Below are 9,584 nucleotides of genomic sequence, written 5' to 3'. Positions count from 1 at the left end.
CAAAATTAGACTGCAATAAACCTCCAGCAGTATTCTTTCTGTTGAGGATCGTTTTTGCTATTCCGGGTCTTTTATTTTGGAACCAGCCCCTCAGTAAATGAATGGATCAAGAAAATGTGGTATATATACAGAATGGAATTCTATGCCTCCATCAGAAAGAATGACATTGCCCCATTTGTTTGGAAATAGAAAGGCTTGGAAAAAATTATATTAAATGAAGTAAGCCAGGCCCAAAGAAACATATGTCCCATGGTTTCCCTTATTTGCAATATCTAGTATATGTCTGAGTCAAGCAGAAAAGGTCAGATAAGATGATGTTAGGGAAATGAACTCTAAGATATGTATGCAAATGGTTTTTTTTTTCTTTCATGCGATTGTCTCTAATACATTTATAAGATTATTTCTTTGTTGCTTTGTATGTCCCTCCCCGACAGTATAACCCCTGCTTTCACTGTATTTGATGTCGGTATAATTTGTGGAGGGGAAGGGGAAAAACAAATCTCTTAAATAGGGATACAGGTGAACCCCTTGCAACAATGAGGTGTACAAGTCGTTATGTCGAAAATGAACATTACAACTTTGGTGGGGGAGGAGGGGTGGAAGGATTGGGTGGGGGGCAGGGAGGAGGATGGGAAGGGATGGGAAGGGGAAACAAAGGAGGAGGCTACAATGCTTGATAAGTAATGTACGCATAATCTTGCCCATGTAATTGTAACCCCTCTGTACAGTATTTTCACAGTAAATATATATATATATATATATATATATATATATATATATATATATATATATATATATATATATATATATATATATATATAATAAATTTAGACTGCATCATTTCAGGAGGCTGATTGATTTTATTTATTATTTATGAAGCATAAAAAGAATATTATTAATTACACAATAATTTGAGGACACTGATTTCATTAATAGTTTAAGGATGAAAACAATAACATTAATTATATGGAGGCATAATGAATACCCAAGAATTGGTAGGAATGTAGTCTATATAACTGAATAATGTATAGACATCTCTGGTTCTCTATAAAAATATATATTTATTAGCATACTGCCATCTGCATGTCAATCTGTTCTTATTTTGTTAACACCTGGGGCACAATCTCAGGTTCTGGGAACTGCCTGTCCACTCAATTTGCCCCAGGATGGCGTGATGACACTCACCCATTCATGAGTTTGGCCTTGTAGGCCATGAATTCAGATGCCAGAACTCCCAAACAATGAATCGTGGAGTAAGAAGCTGATGGTGACACATGTTGTCCTTTTCTGTGAATGTCCTCGGTGTCAGGTATGAAGTAGAATACATATGTAGACCTATATCCTATTTAATCAATGTAATCAATGTTCTATGTGCCAAAATAGTCAATAACATAAACGTTCAATACATGAATAAAATAAAAAATAAAATAACTATACTTAACACAATATGGAGTCAACATATGTATATAAATATAAATCATATGTATAAATTGTACATGAATAGGATGTTTTCTAGTCGTGGGGATCAATTTCAGGCCTAAGGAAAATACTTGAATCTCTTGATTTCAGGGAAGCAAGATTTCCCTTCCCATACAGTGCAACAGAGTTACCCAGACCATGAGTAAAAATCCCAGTCCTGGAATAAAAATGGCACCTTTATATTATGTGAGGCCTGGTCCTCTGTAGTTGCGATGGTAGGCATGTAGTGCCATGCTCAGTCATCGGTTCAGATGGATTATCCCAAACTCTTAGTACACAGTAGCCGATTCTTGGCCACAGGTGAAGCTCTGGGTAGGGCCTCAACCATCAAACCTCAGTCTCCTCACAGGAGAGTTGTCAGGAAACAATAGATTTATACAGAGGGATCTCTAGAGCATGGCTAGGCACAGAGGGAGCAGCCTTCAGATAAGGTTCTTGGCAATTCTGTGAGCATATGACAGGAAGATACCAAAAAGGGCTGAGGTGGGGCCAGTTATTAATCATGCAACAAGTGGGTATTATGAAACAAAACATGGCTCTCTTTCATCATTAACCTATCCCCATAAGGCAGGGGATCCTTCAGTCTGTTGTGTTTGCAGTTGGGGAAATCGAGGCACAGAGAAGCCAGGTGGCCTACTAATGACCTCAAGTTCACAGGAAGCTCAGCCTGATTTCTCTACTATGCACTCTAGGACAATGGCTGCTATTCAGTCCACTTCTTGTGGTGGGAAGTCCACTGATTGTCATTCGTGGGGCTTGAACTCTAGGCCTGGACGCTGTCCCAAGCTCCTCACTTCAAGGCTACCACTTGAACCCACAGTACCACTTCCAGTTTTCGGGTGGTTCTTTGAAGATAAAAGTCTCACAGTCGTTCCTGCCCGGGATGGCTATGAACCATGATCCTCATATCTCAGCCACCTGTGTAGTTAGCATTAGAATTCTGAGCCACAAGCACCTGACAAGTGTAATTCTTACTTTCTTTCTCTCTCTCTCTCACAGAAACTGATTGAATGGGTGCTGGAGGAGGTAGCCCAGCGTCCCCATGTGGCTGGAACCCAAGGTGGCCCTCTCATTCTGGAAGTGGTCTGTGGGTCAGGACAAAATTTTTTTTGGTTAGTAAATGCAAAATAAAGAACACATACTTGCAATATATAATTGCATTCTGACAATAGTCCCTAATTCATGTACTTTATTTATATTAGGATACTGTGTTGAAAAAAGTTTTGTTCATTAGGTCACAGCAATTAATGTCAGGAATGTACTTAGATGTCAGGTGAAGATTAATTCTGGGAATTCAAAGATTCCAGGATTTTGTGTTGTCACTGCTAATCACAATCGATGGTGCTGCCTGAGGTATGATGAAAGTTTTCTGGGATCATTGAAATAACACAAGGACACTTTGGAGCTGAGGTAACACTTGTTTCAGGACAACTTAGTAAAGAGAAAATATGAAATTTATGTTGCTTATAAATACATTATCAATGACTACATTGAGTTCAAACTTTGTAAGTTCTCTGTATATTAAAGAGAATTTTAAATGGGAAGAAGGTTATCATGTCATTCTTTTTGAGAGTGTATGTGATGCGCATTATTCCCCAAGTGTACATGCATTAACAGTAAGGGAAACAATAGCAATAATAGGAGAAAGAGAAGTTCTGCTTTTAAGTATAAGCGTTCAATATAGTATAAAAAGAATCTACAAATAAGACCACATTGAATAAAGTCAATAAAGCCAAGTCCAGTATGTAGATTTATGGGAGTGATATAGAGAAAGCATTACTCCTATGTGGAACACGAATTCTGAGGGCACTCCTTTTCTAAATCATGCTTGCTCATCAAGCAACTTTGTAGAAAGAAGAATGGAAGTATAATTCTGCTTCTAAAAAAGTCAGACATAAGAGCATGGATTTAACTGGGAAAAAAAGTCCATCTTGTGAGACTAGGGAATATACTAGCAATGAACTGGTGACTAAGATGACATTTCTTTTTCTTTCCTTTGCTTATATATATATTTTTTTGGTGGTGGTCTTGGCACTTAAACTCTGGGCCTGGGCACTTTCCCTCTGCTATTCTGCTCAAGGCTAATGCTCTACCACTTGAGCCACAGTGCCACTTCCACTTTTCTTGCAGTTAATTGGAGAAAAGAGTCTCTGGGACTTTCCTACCTTGGCTGGCTTTGAACCCCAATCCTCAGATCTCACTGCCACCCAGCTCAGGATAACATTTCTTAACAGTGTACACTCAGTATATGTAATGTGTATGCTCATCTAACTTTATATGAATTCTTGAGTTAAAAATCTGGGATACAGCTTAGAATTTACACTCACAAAAATGTTTGTAGTTTAAAAGCTGATTCTACTGGATAAATAAAAGATACAAATATAAAGGAGTCTGGGAAGTTCAGTTTGCATCCAGCCTGGGCAGAACAGTTTTTGAGACACTATCTATAATTAACCTTCCAAAAGCTGGATTGGAAGAATATTTCAGGTCATGGAATACCAGTCATGAGCAAGACTGATAAATAAGAGCTTGAGGTTTTTGCATACATAGAAACAAACATAATCATAAACACAGAAGCACTTAAATGTGCACACACAAATACAGAAATGATACAACTCTCAGAATATGTAGAAAATTTAGAAAGCAATAGAAAATATGTCCCGAGTAAGACTAGAATCAAGTGATAATTTTTTTTTTTTTTGGGTCCGGTCGTGGGCCTGAACTCTGGGCCTGGGCGCTGTCCCTCAGCTCTTCAGCTCAAGGCTAGTGCTCTACCACAGTGAGCCACAGTGCCACTTCTAGCGTTTTTCTTTTTGCTTATGTGGTGCTGAGGAATTGAACTCAGGGCCTCAGGCATGCAAGGCAAGCGCTCTACCACTGAGCCACCTTCCCAGCCCCTCAAGTGATAATTTTTAAAATTAGAAAATCCTCAAGTGAACTTTCTTCAAAAAAGTTTGAGAATATTAGATAGGTAAGATAGAGATAGGAAGAGAGTCAAGTAATCAATATTAAAATGATTGGATCCATGGAAGAATGAATCAGAGACCCCGCAGGTGCATTTGAAAATGTTCATATCCTGTGTCAAATATTAGAACATCTTTGAAAATAGTACATGAACAGTCTGAGAAGTCTAGTGGATAATATCACTGGAGAAGTTCAGAATTGCTAGTCTGTATCTAGATTAAATAAACCAAGAAACTATAGCAGGGCAATGTGATACAAGGCTAGAATTCTAGCACTCAGACTGACAGGAGATTAGAGAGTGAAATTACATGGTGATATCTTCCCTGAACTAGGTAATATAATTTTGTCTTCATAAAACAAACCAAACAAGAAAGGAATACACAGTTGGAAGTTTGGGCTAATTTTTTCACTATGTTTTGAGAAGTCAAGGTTCCAATTACAATGTAACTCAGATATAATCCTCAGTTGTGTTTGCAATGCTGTCTTCATTACAGAACATTTCTAGATGCAAAATGGCTCTTGATTCCCATCCAAAATTCTCACCCAAAGTTAGCATAATTCTGTTGGATTCCAAAGAATTGATGAAGGATTACAAAAGCTTAAGCCCAGAGAAAAAGCGAAGTTTGTAAGTTTGTCTAATGCATGTCTTTGTAGATATTGCTAAATTAGAATTTAGATTTAAAATAAATGTTTTTGTTTTGTTTTTATTTTCATATTCTATAAGATACTACACAATTCTTTTTAAGTAGAGGGTTTAATTGACAAATTTACAAATGATTCTTGCATTCTACTTGCCTAGAATATTCTTTCAAGAGAGTTATAATTAGAACTTAGTTAATAGATAATTCCAACAGTTCATGTATAAAATGATAATGTGAATAATGTAGACAGAGTTGCCAACAAATAGATGATGTTAACTTATAAATTTAGAAAACAGCAATTTTTGAGGCTTTGGTAGAACATGGTATGAAGAGTAGAATTGTATGACATCTTCTTTTTTCTACCTGTATGTAACACAGGAAGCAATTTCCTAAATTATGTGCCTCTGTATACAATGAGAAAATTGCTAGGTTTGGGGTTTGTTTTTATTTTTGTTTTTATTTTATTGATTTGTCATAGGGCTTGAACTCTGGGCCTGGACACTCTCTCTGAGCCTGTTTATGCTCAAGGCTCGTGCCCTACCACTCCAACTTCAGTGCCACTTATGTCTGGCTTTTTTGAGAAGTTTCTTGGAGATTAGAATCTAGGGAACCGTCCTACCTGGGGGGTTTTGAACGGTAATCCGCCGATCTTAGCATCCTAAATATCTATGATAGTTCAAAAGCATAAGTATAAATAATATTTACAAGTGTTTTGATCTCAAGAATACCAGTGGGGGAAAATGATGCAACCCAGTTTATTGTGGTGTTCTTTCCAGCACACGGAGGGCATCACATTAGCAGAGGTGTAGTATTTTTTCACAATAGAGATAAGCTATTCGTAATGTGCATTAAGGGAATTTTGAGGTGTACCCTCCAAGTTGGAAACTGTTGGGCTAGGATGACTTTATGGCATAAATCTTAGGATTGATGGTCATAGAAATAATAACTTACTCTGATTAACAATTGCTTACTCTTGAAGAATTAATTATTACAGGTGCCTCATAGTTTTATCCTCTACCAGAATGTGGCTATTTTTCTGTTGATTTCTCAATCTGTAACACCCCACTGGAAACTGCATCTATTGCAGAATTTCATAACATGCCAACAGGTATGGAATGTTCAGAATTTGAAAATGAGTAGTTATCAGTCATAGGAATTTTGAAGAACACATATATTCTCTCCTCTTAACAACTTATTTACTTTTAAAATTATGGGTTTACATAGAATTGAACTGTTTTTGGTTTGAGTATGAGAAAGTACTAAATTTATTCTTTTTTCAAAATATTGTCAAGTATATTGTGAAAATATTGTCTAGTTGGATTCAAGTTGATGGTCTTCTGATTAAAAAGGGTTAATTAATTCAAATGAGATGCAAAATAGTATTAACTTTTAAAAAGTTACTACATAAAGAATAATATTTACTATACCAATACAGTGAAATTTATTCATGCAACTTATTTTTTAAATTAATTTTATTGTCAAAGTGATGTACAGTGGGATTACAGTAATTGTAAGGTAGTTAATACATAACTTTTCAAAGGTGTTACCCCCTCCTTCATTTTTCTCACAGTTTTCCTTCACCTCAATACTTCTCACAAGTTGTAATGTACATTTCCAACATATTGTCTTGTGAGTATTGCTATTGCATTGGTTTGCCCTTTGTCCTTTTTCTCACCATTTTGCTGTTCCTCTTCCCTTCCCTAATTAAGGTAAATATATACACAATACACAAGGTACCAAAATCAAATACAGCCGGGGACAAACCATAGGGGAAAAAATCCCCCCAAAATAGAAATCACATAGTACATTAAAAACTCAAACCGCACATAAAAATTTGTTTCAATATTTTGCTCAGCATCAGCTTATTTAGTCATATATATGCATAACAAAGCCAATGGAAAATAATAGTTTCATGGACACTATATCATGAAAACAGCACGGTAACAGTTTTTGATGGTAAAGGTGGAATTAGGATTGGTAAATTCGCTATTCTGATAAAGGAATTTCAAAAGAATTTTAAAATTATGTCAGGTAAATTTTAATTGTTCAAACTTTTTAGCAACTTAACCTATTAAGAAAATTTAAAATTGCCTGGGAAAATAGGCTTTCATGCAAAGAAATCCATGGAGACTTAGCTGAGAGGAAGCAATGTGGGTGAAGATGGCTCATTTTCACACTAAACAAATAAACCTCAGAAACCTTGCTATAAATCCTGTAGGTTCCCCTGAGAATTATCCTTACCCAGGACAAATACTCTCACTGTGTGAAACAAGGTTGTAGTGGAATTTAAGTTCAAATTTCTTTAAAAAAGACATCAAAATGTGTGAATTGACTTTAATTACCAAACAGAAATTCTCTGAAAAAGATAATTTGGGGCAAAATATTTAGGGAGAAAGTGCCCTCAACAATGAAAGAATGTATTGGGTACACACTTTTCTGTTTATAATACTTTACACAATATCTTTGCATGTGAAGCCCTGAAACAAAGAAAAATATCTGATTGGATACCTCAAACCAATGATTTCACATTTCTAAGTAGCTCACAAAATATAATATCCTTATTAACATGAGATAGTGAAGACTTCTCTTATTACATTAGCCAAAAAGTTTTGGGATCAGAAAAGAATTGAGCAAATTGAAAAGGTAAGAAAAGGTGTTCTTAGAAGCCCTAGCTGAGAGTATTGGCTTCAGCAGTAGAGGGATTCCAAAACTTTTTGATATAGATTTTGTTAATATTTTTGCTACCTAAAGTGATTTTACAGAGCCTATTTGGCTCAATACAATGCAGAACAGATTGGATGAAGACATGAACGTAAATTCCACAACCAAATAAAATAATTTAAAAAGAGAAATCAGGAAGATGTAGCAGTGGGTTAAGCCTTATACTCCTTCACCTTCACTAGACTTGAAGCCAAGAAGGTGTGATTAATTGGAAATCAAGCAAGGACTATGAGGAGGACATAGAAGTAGGACAAAGAAGTATTGTCTGTTGTAACAGACAATGTCATACAAGGTATTGGCGATTTAACTCTTTTTCTCCATACATTTAGTTGAGCAAATGTAAGACCAAGAGAAAATAATCTATTGAAATAATTTTGGAAAGAATAACTTTTTTCCTGATATGTTATCTAAGAGCGTCTTACGAGAGAAGATTAAAGTAAGTGAAGTATTCTTCCTCTAAGCATCTTGTTAGCAAAACATATCTTTTAGGTTAGAAGTGATTGAACCAAAAAGTGTGGGAGTAATTTTAGTGGCCCTTTAGACACAAGAAGACTTTCAAGGTAAAAGAAAAAAGTATAGCTAAATACTTGTGATCACAGCTTATTGGACTGGTTTTATGTAGACAAAGTTTTACATTAGAGTTTGTCCTCATTAACATAGATGTTGGGTTTTCGTGGCAACCAAATGCAAGGATGAAGTTTAATGGACTATCTTGGATAAGTAAACAGCATGGTAGGAAAAGAAAGGCAAATAATATTTAGTAAATTAGTGTGGCTAATTACTTTGCCAGAACAAAGAATGAAAGATATAATTCAAAATCACTTGACTTAAAAGAATGAAGAAAGAGTTCTGAAGAGAGAGGAGAGAAAACATAGAGGACTCTTCTGTCTCCAGTGGAGTAATGGGTTCTTGATCTTGTTTCTTCCATTCTATCTTCACAAGCTATCAAGTGTGGCTGAGTACTGGAGTATCCATTGTAGAAAAAGAGAACTCACAGAAGAAAATATTTACAGCAGATGTTGGTTATTCTTAACCTTAGACAATCTATTTAAATCTGTTCAAAATTCTCTGCTACCCCAAACTGTCCTCTTTGAACAGCTTTGTTTGCTATTCCCAAGACTACCCTTCATTAACTATTTAAAATTTTGAGAGGTCATATTCATCCTCTCTAGAGATTGCTGTTTGGTTGTGATTTTTGTGTGTTTTTGTTTTTTGTTGTGTTTTAAAACTAAATCTCAAGAGGTTGTGCAAGTATAATACAATAAATATGTCCATCAAATTGTCCAATGTTCCTGGATCAGAGTGACTCCTTCTATCATTCTCAGCCAACCCCTTCTCCAAGATTTATTTCAGATTTACCACTTCTTTAGTCACATGTGTACATTGAGTATTCTAGCTGTACTTGCCCCTTGTTCCATTTTTCATACTTTCTATGTCTTTCTTCTCTGATTTCAACTTCCTGATAGTCATTCTGTTAAACTGTTAATATTTTGAAAGGTTTATATACATTCCATGGAGATTCAATCCTGCTTATACTTGAACTGATGTCAGTTTATATTTCCATAATTCATTCATCTGCAATAACAATTTGCAAGACTGGAGACGTGAAGCACCTAGACATGATTTTATTCTCATCCATTTGGAAGATTAATCTTTAGTTAACAAGAAAGTTTAAAAATGGCTTAGAATATATTCCTAACTACCAAATTTTATAAATCGCTTTGTAAAAAGGCTTGTAATTATTTAATTTTACATTGGATAATATTTTCTACTACCTCT

The sequence above is a fragment of the Dipodomys spectabilis genome, unplaced genomic scaffold, assembly GCF_019054845.1.
Source record: "Dipodomys spectabilis isolate Male_0828 unplaced genomic scaffold, ASM1905484v1 ptg000515l, whole genome shotgun sequence".
NCBI classification, from domain to species: Eukaryota; Metazoa; Chordata; class Mammalia; order Rodentia; family Heteromyidae; genus Dipodomys; species Dipodomys spectabilis.
Note: the sequence above shows the minus strand (reverse complement) of the source record.